Consider the following 13,125-nt stretch of genomic DNA (forward strand, 5'->3'; position numbering starts at 1 on the left):
TTGAAACTAATTCTCAGTGGGTTCAGGAAGATCAAGGTCAAGTGCAACCCTATCTATATTTTGGGTCTCAACATCTTAATATAGGACTTCAGTGTGCTGTTATACAACTGTTGTACCACCATAAGCCTTAACATTTGGTATCTTAGTGTCTGAAACCAAAAGGGCTAGGGGTATGTATGCTTTTGGAAGGAAATTCAGACCTTCCTCATCTCCTGCAGAAACACAGATGCTATTTATCTTGAAAAAAACCCTGTATGTGCAGTATGCTTTAGTTAGTAAAATGTTGGAAATATTTGAGCCTTGGCAATATTTTTATTGAAGAATGGCCCAAACATTTTTAAAATAAAGAAAGGAGGCCCAGGCCCTTTGCCTTAGTATATATTGGCAGAATAGTGGCCTTGACCCTGGGCACAACCACCACCCCACCCACCTAAAACATTATTCAAAATACTTATAGCCAAGAGTTGAGAAGCATCAGAAAATGCTGCATTTGAAGCATATGCTGAAATATAGTCCAATATATTGAAACAGTTGATCTCTCCACAATGCTACTTGCTTGCAAAGAGTCCAGTTGGTGGTAAGATGTGTGGTTGCTTCATACAGCCAAAAGCAAGGAAAACCCATCTGCTTATATTTGAAATCAGCTCTCTAACCTGCTGTTGGTCAAACCCCACCCAGATGGTGCTACTCAAACGTATGTGTTCCGAAGATATTCTGCGTTAAAGTTGTGGGTGTCTATTTTTATTTTTTTTCTTGGTTAAATACCATGCAGCCAACGTCCCCAACCTGCTCCGCTCGGGAATCGTGACAAAATAAAGATAAACTGGGAGTGGTAGAAATAAAGTACTTCTCTTTTAGGCAAGCATGTATTACATGACAATAGTGGAACTAATTTATATAAGAAAAAGAATTCCCATTTGCAGCACGTAATTTTAGTTTTGGAATAAAATCTTCTGAAACCAGAGCATTCAAGAATTCCCCCCACCACACACACACACACACACACACACACACACACACACACTACACCCTAATATAGTGATAAAAGTTTCGGTATCATTAAAGCCAGATTGCCATGCTTACTTATCTGGGAAGGTCCCATTAATGTTTGTAAGATTTGTTCTCAAGTAAACATGCATTAAATTGGACTGGAGCTAGATCAAGAATGCACTCATAGTGGAGAAAAGGAAAAAACAAACCCACAGTTTATTTTATTCTTTCATGCATTTCAGCATTCCCTCACACAAATATGTGCAATCTACATTATGAATTGGACCGCAAGCCTTGGATAACACACATATATTATTGGTACTATTAAAGCATAAATTATAAGAACATAAGAATGTCAGAACTGCCATGCTGGATCAGGCCCAAGGCCCGTCTAGTCCAGCATTCTGTTTCTCACAGTGACCCACCTGATGTCTCTGAGAAGCACACAGGCAAGAGATGCGGGCATGCCCTCTCTCCTGCAACTGGTATTTAGAGGCATCTTGCCCCTGAGGCTGCTGGTGGTTTCTAGCCACCAGAGACTAGTGGCCACTGATAGACCTGTCCTCCATAAATTTGCCTAAGGCCCTTTTAAAGCCATCCAAGCTAGTGGTCAATCATCACCACTGTTTCATCACAACAATTGTTACAAGCACATCATAGTATTTCAAAAGGGAAAGTTCCATCTCTTGCTCCTCCCCCCCCCACGCGCATTCCCCAGATTAAAATGTTTTCGCTAATTTGTACAGTTTACCTTTAAGAGAAAAAGGTTCTGCAGTGGGCATTTAGCTAGATCTGTACACCTACACGCTGCAGATGGTTTAGTTTTATAAGAGATGAAACTGCATTTGGTGGAACTGATTAAATATAAAAACACCACCATCTGCCATTTATTCTAATATAAAATGGTTTGGGCAGATGCTGACATCTTTCGAGATGATTGATTCATCTCTGACAAGTGAAGATTCTCAGAGGACTCCAGCTGCCCACTGCTCACACAATACCCGTTTACAAGACTGAACGCCAATCAGGGTTGTTTGATTTGGATGGAGCAGGTGAATGAAGGGCACTTTAATAAACCAGCCGTCTCTGGGCCTCTGTGTGTGCATGTGTGTTTTCCCCTTCATTCCTGGCCCACATTTTACTGGGACACTGTTTTACACAAATAGCACTAAAGAACAGCCATCCCAGCACAGTGATTACTGCAAAAATGTACCCAGTTTTGGCACAAGCAGCTTCATTTTTCTCTTCTGCATGGAAACTCGTCTGATCCCCTCTACATATGCTGCTCATTTTTAACATTATAATTTTTTGGCTTAAGTTTCCATCAGGGTTCCATTTAAAAATCCTGCCTCATTATTTATTAAGTATGACACGAGCTGCTTTGTAATAACTTGAGTAACAGATGTAGGCATTATTGTTTTGGTTAAAAAAAAAAAGATCTGCGTTCTCTCGACTGCTGCATGATTTGCACAAGCTCACTGGATTCCAATCATTGTTGTGCTTATTTGAGTTATGAACAAATGTCCCTGAAAACCTGTCCTTCCATACTAATACCATTATTTGCATTAGAACTGTATGGATGTGAATTTGCATAATCATGCAGAATGCTCTGAAGGCAAGTTTGTAATCTTACTTTCTTTTTGCAGGGTGCTGGTGGTGGTGCAATTCATCTGTATTTACTTGTTTCTAAAATACACCTGGAAAAAGAACTATTTAAGAGTGATATCAAATGTTTTTTAATATAGGTGTATGCCCAAGATTAAATGTACACCTAAAATCATAACATGTGAATATGACTCCCCAACCCCCTTATTTTATTTTATTTCATTGCAGACATGTAATATACAGATATGCATGGCAGGAAGCTAGGATTAGCTGTGGCCCTCTGTGTGTGAGAAAGCGAATCAAGTTTTTTGTTGCAGAATGTGTGTGAAATGCTGTAATTTTTCTGGAAGAGTTATGTGCCTATTCTCCACCTTTCCCATATGGGAATCACATTTATAAGAACAAGTAAACAGGAAGAACTAGAGGGATTTTTCATATCTGCAAAATCAATGTTGACAATCTCATCTTCAGATGCCGGTTCTAAACTGTAATCAGGACAAACAAATATTATGCTTGGCAGGGAGATGGTGATGGAAGAAGTTGAACTTCTCTCAACCACTTTGCAAAGTGTGTGTATGGTGTAGGGCTGGTTAGAATTGTGCCTGCTATCCTTTCTCTGAACTACTTTCTCTGTTCATCTGAACAGAGCCTACAGGCTGATGAGTTGTTCTCACATAAGCTCTGAGTATGAGATTGGGGACCTTGCCTTTTGAAGGACTCCAATGGCACAGAAAGAGCCAATTTGCTTGCAGTTTCTACTATGTAGTAGGGATGTGCACGGAAATCTTTGGCGCCTATGGGGGTAGCACTTTAAGGGTGGGGGAGGGTGTACTCACCCCTCCCGCTGCATTTTCCCCACCGGTGTGCTGTTGATTTTAAGCCCCTCGGGGAGGCAGCATTCCTCCTTGCCGCCCCATTTCCCCTGTTGGCTGGAAGTGGCTGGAAGTCGCGAGCGCGCATGCGCCCATCGTGCGTGCGCACACGCGCCCTTCTGCCATGTGTGCGCGCACGCACGACGGGCGCATGCGCGCTCGCAACTTCCGGCCACTTCCCACTGACGGGGGAAACGGGGCGGCAGGGAGGAACGCTGCCGCCCCGAGGGGCTTAAAATCAATAGCGCGCCGGTGGGGGAAATGCAGCGGGAGGGGTGAGTACACCCTCCCCCACCCTTAAAGTGCTACCCCCATCGGTGTTTCAGCGCCGAAACCGCCCCCAACACCGGAACGTTTCGGAGGCCTTCATAATGGCCTCTGAAACGTTTTGGGCACAAGTCTACTATGTAGACTCTGTTCAGACCTTCAGCTAAATGGGTCTGTGGGTGACAGACACACATATGTGTGTACGTTCACTGAATGTCTCCCAGGGCTTTTGTGCCTCAACTGTTGAGGCCCTGCAGCCCTGATAAGAACAAAATCTGCCATCTGTCTAGTCACTGTGGCGAATTGTGGGGCACAAAAGCTAGTAAAGTGACAGACACACAGAGACAAACGTTTGGGTGGTATAGAAGTTTAATAAACAAACAAACAAAGTTGATGGCAATAATTTCTCTAAATTTCAGCTTGCTTCAGACTGTAGAACCTACTTGTAGTTATGTGTAGATTTAGAATTTAAATGTTTGCCATGTGAACATAGGAATGTAAGAAGCTGCCTTATAGCAAGTCAGCTCTTTGGTCCATCTAGTTCAGTACGGTCTACACTGACTGGCAGCAGCTTTCCAAGGTTTCAGACAGGAGTCTCTCCCAGGCTTACCTGGAGATGCCTGGGACCTCCTGCATGAAAGCATGCAGATGCTCTTCCACTGAGCTATGGCTCCATCTAAGGGGAATATCTTACGGCACTTATATGTAGTCACCTATTCAAGTGCAAACCAAGGGGACAATTGCTTACAAATGGTCTCTGCTTAGCAAATTCATCCCCACTCCCACAAGACCAGCTCTCCTTCCCCAAGAGAGAAAGAAAAGCTGCCTGACTCCAAATTAGATCATTGACCCACCTAGCTCAATATTGTCTACATTGACTGGCAGCTGCTCTCCAAAGTTTCAGGCAGGAGTCTTTCTCAGGCCTTCTTGAAGATGCCAGGGATCAGTTGGCAATCGTTTCATCATTGTTTCTAATATATACTTTCCAAATTTTGAGTAGGAAAGTGAGAACAGCCTACAGTGTTCTTGATAGCCTTGGCTTATAGTTTATGGCAGGGAAAGGGCAGTAGCTCAGTGGAAGAGCGTCTGTTTGGCATGTAGAAGGTCTCAGTTTCAATCCCTGGCATCTCCAAGTAGAGCAGAGGGAAAAACCCTACCCCACACCCCTGGAGAGTTGCTTCCAGTTGGTAGACAATACTGAGCTAGATGGAGAGGAGAGCTCGCCTAGGAGAGGAGAGCTGGTCTTGTGGTAGCAAGTATGACTTGTCCCTTTAGCTAAGCATGATCTGCCCTGGTTGCATATGAAAGGGAGACTAGAAGTGTGAACACAGTAAGATATTCCTCTCGGGATGGAGCTGCTCTGGGAAGAGCAGAAGGTTTCAAGTTCCCTCCCTGGCTTCTCCAAGATAGGGCTGAGAGAGATTCCTGCCTGCAACCTTGGAGAAGCCACTGCCAGTCTGTGAAGACAATACTGAGCTAGATAGACCAGTGGCCTGACTCAGTATATGGCATTGGCAGCTTCCTATGTTTCTATGACCCATAGTCGGACTTGGTATAAAGTAGCTGCCTGCATAACCTTTAGTTGCTCAAAATAAGTGAACACAAAGAGAGGTAAAGAACTCAGCCATACCTTTGGGAAATGTGATGTATATGCACAGTGAGTTATTGCAGGAGTTCTAATATTTGCAGTGTGGCTCTAGTATTTTTAACATGACTGGTAGTACCTTAAATATTTTGCTGCAGATAAGTTCCACCAAGCAGTCATGAATACAATAAGTCCTACAGAGCCATAGAATGAACAGCAAGAACCATAATAAGAAATTGCACTTCCCTGCAGCTCTGCTACTGTAAATTCTTTTATCAGTTCTCTTGTTAATTGGAATAGCAGTGTGTTGTCTAACAATAGTGGATTTCATTATGCCTTCTTCAGTAATTATATATTTTAACCATAAAGTATAGTCTATAAATATCAGACAAAACAACTGCAAGCACCTTCTTTGGGTACAGTTAAGGTTGTAAGTAGGCATCTATTGAAAACAACATTTTTAGAACATACAGTTTGAAAAATCCAAGTGAGCTACAAACATCTAATACTGAGAGGATCTAGTGCCAGACCTAGGGCAAACATAATGTGTGATTTTGGCTTAGGTTTACCATCGTGTCATAAACTAGGCCTAGTGACTGGTATTAGTGTTGCAGATTCTCACAGATATTCTATCTGGAAGCTGGACCAGGATATCATTGCAGCCATTAGGGATATGTAAATCAATTTGGGTACAAAATGATTTGTACCCAAATCTACCTGTTTTGGGCAGCAATTTGTGGACAAAACAAATTGCCCAGATTTCAGACCTGGAAAATCCGTAGATTCAGACCTCCAGTGGGTGGCGATCTCTCTTGCTGTCTCCATTTTGTGTCAGGAAAATATTTTGAAAATCCCACCCACCCGAGCTTCGGATTGGTGACTTAGTCGGCAACGATTGGCTGGAGATTCCCCCCTGGTTCTAGACTGGCTCGTTTCCATTCAAATCTTGTGTTGCCAGGGGTGACTGACCCCACATTGGCTAGGGGAAGGGTCAAAGAAGGGACAAGGATGGGGGGAGTGCGAAGGAGGGATTTTCAAATGTACTTAAGGAGGCAGTCAGTGACCATTCTGCCTTTCTGCCTCATGGGAGAAGAGAGACCGAGAGAGCGCCAGAGGAGCTTTGCTTTGCCTTGCCTGCCTGGAGTGGATTCTCTGCTTTTTGTTCCTGCTTTCCTGATTGAGGAAAAGAGAAGAGACTTTTTTTCAACCCCTTCCTGCTGCTGAGAAAATCACTGCCTGTGCCTGCTGTCTGTGTGAATCGCTATGGGTACAAAACGATTTGTACCCGAATCTAGCTGTTTTGTGAGATTTGTGGACAAAACAAATCACCCCTGTGCTAGCTGGCCAGATTCAGACCCAAAACAAATCCAGGTTGATTTGATTCAGGTACAATAAATAAAAAATAAAAAATTGTGTGCATCCCTAGCAGCCATTACCTCAGGTTTATCAGCTGTTGAACTGAAGACTGTACTTGTTCCTTGAAAAGCTTCAAAGCAGTGGCGGGGGGGGGGGGGCGGGGGGCATAGGTGTTGCACATCCTGCCACATTCACTTTTCTACCTGCCCTGCTCCAGAACAAAATATCCTGTTTGCTACGTCAGGTGAATGGAGGCATTGGTGGAGTAGTGGACAGGGAGCAGCTGGGCATTTTATAATTGTTCTAGAGTAGGGATGTGCATGAAATGGATTTTGAGTTTCATTTCGAGCTTGAAACAAAACATAAAATGATTTAAACATTTTGTTGAAATAGCAGTTGAACTGGCTGATTCAATGAAACAGACTCAAAATGTATCTGGTGCAACTAAGGAGTTCATAGCGGCTATGACAACTATTGGCCTATCACAATTAGTTTTTGAACCAACTCAAGTTGCCAGCCACACACTCGATTTGGTCTTTTGTTCGGATCAGGCAGGTGTTCTGTGGGTGAAGGATCCTGTGTTGTCCTCATTGTTATGGACGGACCACTACCTGGCTAAGTTTGGTTTCATAGCCACAATCCACGCCTGCAGAGGTGTTGGACCTATTAGAATGGTCCGCCCAAAAAGGCTGCTGGATCCTGTGGGACTCCAAAAAGCCTTGGAGGGTTTTTATGTTGGTGCTGCCAGTGATTCTGCAAATGCCCTGGTGGAACCAGGGAACCTGGAATAGGGAACTCACCAGGGTGGTAGACATAATTGATCCTATGCATCCCTTCTGACCTGCTTCAAAAATAGCCCCTTGGTATACAGAAGAGTTGGGGGGCTGAAGCAGCAGGGTAGGTGACTGGAATGTAAGTGGAGGAGAACTCAGCTCAAATTTGACAGGACACAGCTTAGGACCCATTTGAAGGTTTATGCAGTGGTGCTGTGTGCAGCAAAAACAATATTTTGGTCTGTGCGCATTGCATCTGCAGGTTCGCATTGAGCAGAGCTATCTCAGGTTGTGAGGAGTTTAATTTCTTCTCCTTCTGTCTTAAATCAGTCACCAGAAATGTTCTGCTGCAAAGCCTTTAATTGATTCTGTGTGGACAAAATCTCCTGTATTCGGAACAACTTTGACTCCACTATTTCTGCAAAGTCTATGAAGCGGGTGTCCACCAGCAATCCCTCTCGCAGTGTTAGATTGGATCCGTTTCAGTCTGTGGTTCCTAAGGTTGTGGACAAGCTGTTTGGGGCGGTACTTGTTCTCTGGACCCTTGCCCAACTTGGCTGCTTTTATCTAGCAGGGAGATTGTTGGAGGTGGCCTTGTTAACATCATAAATGCATCACTGAGAGAGGGTAGGGTGCCTCCTTGTTTGAAGGAGACAATGGTTAGACGGCTTCTTAAGAAGCCTTCCCTGGATCCCTTAGTGATGGATAGTTATACGCCAGTCTCCAGTCTCCCTTGGTTGGGCAAGGTGATTGAGAGGGTAGTGGCCGACCAGCTCCAGGCAGTCTTGGAGGAAACTGATTATCTAGACCCATTTCAAACTGGCTTTAGAGCTGGCTATGGGTTTTTTTAGCTTCTCTACACTTTTTAAAGTTTAGGATAGCATTCATTAGGGCCCGTATGAATGTGTTGCCCTCAGCCCTTTTGGAAAAAAAGATTCAATAAGGGATTGTCAGATTTTGGCCTATGCCCTTGTGGTGCAGGCCTCCCTGAAACAGTTTGGCATGTCCTGTTATATTGCTCCCTTTACGTTGATACTAGGAAAGAGCTCATATTCCCTTTGTTAGAGCAATTTCCAGGAAGAGCTAACTCCTTTTATTTGAATTTCTGTCTTGAGGATCAAAATAATGAGGTTACCAATGTTGGTGGCGAAATTCTTTTATGTTGCTATTAGATTAAGATCTTGTTTAAGGTCTAATCCATAGGAGCTATTGCTTTGTCCTGTTTATTATGTATTATATTATTGTGCACATATTGTGTTTTTAATCCTGTTTTTATCTTTGTATGTTCTCTGTATGGCCTACGGCTGTAATAAATTGATTGATTGATTGATTGCTATGGGGTTGAGATAGCCTTTGGCGGCCTGATGGATAACCTTTACTGGGGAATCGACAGAGAGAGTGTGACTCTGCTGGTTCTTTGAGATCTCTCGGTGGCTTTCAATACCATCGACCATGGTATTTTTCTGGATTGCCTGGAGGAGTTGGGGATAGGGGGCACTGCTTTGCAGTGGTTCCGCTCCTATCTCTTGGGTAAATTCCAGATGATGGAGCTTGGTGACAGTTGCTCTTCAAAACAGGAGCTGTCATATGGATTCCCTCAGGGCTCTATTCAGCCACCAATGCTTTTTGATATGTACATGAAACTGCTGGGTGAGGTCATCAGGAGATTTGGTGCAGGGCGTTATCAGCATGTTGGTGACACCCAAATCTACTTCTTGTCATCCTCATCATCAGGAAATGGCATTCATTCCCTAAATGCCTGTCTATAGGCAGTAATAGGCTGGATGAGGGATAGCAAATTGCAACTGAATCCAAACAAGACAGAGGTGCTCTTTTTAGAGGCTCAAAATCTGAAGGATGATCTAGAACTTCCTGTGCTGGATGGGGTTACACTTCCCCAGAAGAAACAGGTACTCAGCTTTGGGGTATTCGTGGATCCAGGCCTCACCTAGTATCTCAGATGGAGGCTATGGCCAGGAGTGCTTTCTATCAGCTTTGGCTGATTCGACAGCTGCGTCCATTCCTTGAAGAGGACAAACTCAAAACAGTGGTGCATCAGCTGGTTACTTCCACGCTTGACTATTGCAATGCGCTCCACATTGGGCTGCCTTTGTACGTAGATTGGAAACCAGTTAGTTCGAAATGTGGTAGCCAAATTGGTCTCTGGGGTAACCTGGAGAGACCACATTATGCCTGTTTTAAAACAATTACACTGGCTGCCAATATGCAGCCAGAGCTGCTTATGACCTTTAAAGCCCTGAATGGCTTAGGTCCGGGTTACCATAGACAGTGCCTTCTTCATGATCCTCACTTGCACGTTAAGGTCATCTGAGGAGGTCCATCTCCAGTTACCACTAGTACGTCTGGTGGCGTCTGGTGGAGACTTCTTTGTAGCTGCTCCTGGGCTGTGGAATGCACTCCCAGCAGAAATCCATAGTTTGAGTTCATTATTGGCTTTCAGGAGAGCCCTGAAAACCTATCTGTTTGGCCTGGTCTTCCAGTGTTTTTAAATTGTTCTGTAATGATTGTTTTTAACCATTGTTTTTAGATTTTACACTGTTTTTATATTGTTTGGAATGATTGCTTTAAAGAGGATTGATTTGTGGATTTTGTTTTTGTTGTTGTGCACTGCCCAGAGCCAATTGGATAGGGCGGTATATAAATGTAACAAACAAACAAACAAACAAACAAACAGAATAAAAAATAAAAATGTTCTGAGTGTTCTGAATGTTCTGACCTTAGGGAACAATGGGGAACTCAAAACACCCCATTGTTCCCCTTGGGTAGTTCCAAGGGACACAAAGGTGTGTTGGGTGGTAGGGCATGAGGTGCTACCTACCACCCAACCTACAAAAGAAATGGTCAAGTGGGTGATTTTTATATTTCAACCTTTCTCCAAAACCCTCATAGGATCCTTTGCGGAATTGAAGGAAAGGTTAAACATTTGCTAAAACTTGCTCATTTCTTTTGTGTGTTGGGTGGTAGGTAGCACCCATCATGCCCTGCAACCCAACCTACTTTGATGTCCTTTGGAGATACCTATAGGGAACAATGAGCTGTTTCACATTCCCCATTGTTCCCTATGGGCAGAGCAAGCTGTGCTCATAAGTTTTGCATTGCAGTTTGTAAGCCAATCAGAAGCCAGTGCCAGAAAACCAATCAGTAAGGGAAAAATAGGCCTCCAAAATGGCACTTGAGACATTAGAAATGTTCCAATCAAAATGGGGTTGTTCTTTTGAGCTCAAAACAGGCCGTTTATTTTAAGGTTTTTCTGTTTTGAGCTCGGAACACTTGAAATGGCCTGTTTGGAGCTCAAAACATTTTGAGCTTGAAACATTTTGCACATCCCTGTTCTAGAGCATGGGTGTCCAATTGTGGCCTTCCAGCGGTTTTTGGCCCTCAACTTCCATCATCCCTGGCTACTGGCCACTGCGATTGAGAATGATGAGAGTTGCAGGCCAACAGCAGCTGGAGGGCAACAGTTGGATACACCTTTTCTAGAGCTTTTAAAAGGATGCTGTCTCCAAGCTGACATCAGGCAACTTTAACTACATTACTAATTAGACTGCGTGATATTATGAGGTGTTCTGAAATCTAGGGTACATTCAGTGTTTCTTGCTTCTTTCAGGCCTAGAATACTGTATATCCTCTTTCTGCAGCCTGAGCATTCACAAAGCCAGGCGGCAAGAGTGCCTGGCAGCATGGGAATTTCCCAATGTACCACACTCCTGGCGTGGTGCATTGTGGGGTGCCGGATTACTTCCGCTTCTGGCTCTGCCGCTTGGTGCAGTATGGCTCATGTGCCATGCAAGTGGCAGAGCTGTCTGAAGAACTTTGATCATGTGTGGAAAGGCAGGTAGGAGCCTGCCTCCCCACCAGCCCTCCCCACCCCTGACATTTTAGGTCATGAGAATGACTTTAACATTTCTATGCATGGTGTGGGGAATTGGGACCAGGCATATAACATAATGTCTGATATTATCCATAGGTGTGGGCTGCGGTGCTGTCAATATGCTGATATCACCCAGCTCTACCTATATTTTAAGTCAGCAGACACCAGGGAGGCAGTGGGTGCTCTGAACCTGGGCTTTGAGGCTCTTCTGGTCTGGATGGGGGCAAAAAGCTCAAACTTAATCCAGATAAGACGGAAGTGTTCTGGGTTGGTAAAATTGATCATCTAAGTAGTGAGGTAAATCTGGTCTTGGATGGGGTCACATTCCCTCTGAAAGAAAAGTCTGCAACTTGGGGTGTTTCTGGACCAGATCCTGTCCTTGGAGACTCAGGTGGCGGTGGTGGGCAGAAGTGTCTCTTACCAGCTACGGCTGGTACGCCAGCAGTGACCCTACTTGGAGAAGTCGGACCTGACCTCAGCCACTCATGCTTTGGTAACATCCAGAGTGGACTACTGCATTGCACTCTACATGGGGCTGCCCTTGAAGATGGTTCCCAAGCTTCAGCTGGTGTAGAATGCTGCCCCTTCACGAGTATCACACTCATCCTGAAGCAGCTTCATTGGTTATCGGTCCACTTCTGAGCTAGATTCGAGGTGCTGGTCTTGACCTTTAAAGCTCTACACAGGTTGGGGCTGGGGTATCTGTCAGACCGCATTCGCCTATATGAACTTGCCAGGGCCCTCCACTCATCATTTCTGGCCCTGCTCATGGCACTGTCATTGACAGAGATCCCATTGGCAGGGACTAGAGACAAGGCCTTTTCGATTGTGGCCCCTCGGCTCTGGAACACCCACTCTGTAGAGCTTTGCCATGCTCCCTCCTGCAGTGTTTTTTAAAAACAACTAAAAACACATCTTTTTAAAGAGGCTTTTAAATGTTTTGCCTGTTGCTTATATCTGGTAGGTTCTTTAGTTTTTACAATTCTTAGTTTTTGGTTTTTTAAAATAACTTTGAATTTGAAATTTTAAAATCTGTAATTCTGATTGTGGTGTTAGCTTGAATTTGTAACTTATCTTAAGTTGGTTAATTTTATTAGTTTGATTTTACATTGTAACTATTTTATAAATGTTGTGAGCTGCCCCGAGCAGTAGTGTACTGGAGGGGCAAGGTATACATTTTTTAAATAAATAATAAAATAAACAAATATCCATTCAATTCACATGATCTTTGTCTTTTTGAAAGAAATCCATAACCATATCTCGTACACATACTTGTCATGAATGCCGCACCTTGTGTTCATAACCTGTGGCATAATAATTGTGGGAACTAGTCCTGGGGCCAGAGCATTGGACTTCATAGTATATCTTCAAGATATTAAGTCCTATTGAACTTAATGACGTACTTTTGAGTAGAGGATTGTGTTGCTTAAGATCGTTTTGCAAAGAAGATAAATGGATATTAATGTCACTCCTTTGGGAAAAGAGTCGATGCTCACTTTCAAGCATTGACTTGCATGTTCAGTATTAATCAGTGTTTATTATGGTCTATGACCAGTAATAACCAAAGCATCAAAATATCAGCTTGTACAATATGAACAGCATAACTTTAAATATAAGGCTGGTGGGTTTTTAATTTTAATTTTAATTTAAACTGTTTTTATTCTACATTATGTTTAGTTGACTGTGTTAAATTTTATATTACTTTTACTGCTTTACTGTTGTGAGCTGCCCCAAACTGTATTGTACTGGGAGGATGGAATATAAATATTTTAATAATAATAATAA

Source organism: Hemicordylus capensis, chromosome 1 (assembly GCF_027244095.1).
Source record: "Hemicordylus capensis ecotype Gifberg chromosome 1, rHemCap1.1.pri, whole genome shotgun sequence".
NCBI classification, from domain to species: Eukaryota; Metazoa; Chordata; class Lepidosauria; order Squamata; family Cordylidae; genus Hemicordylus; species Hemicordylus capensis.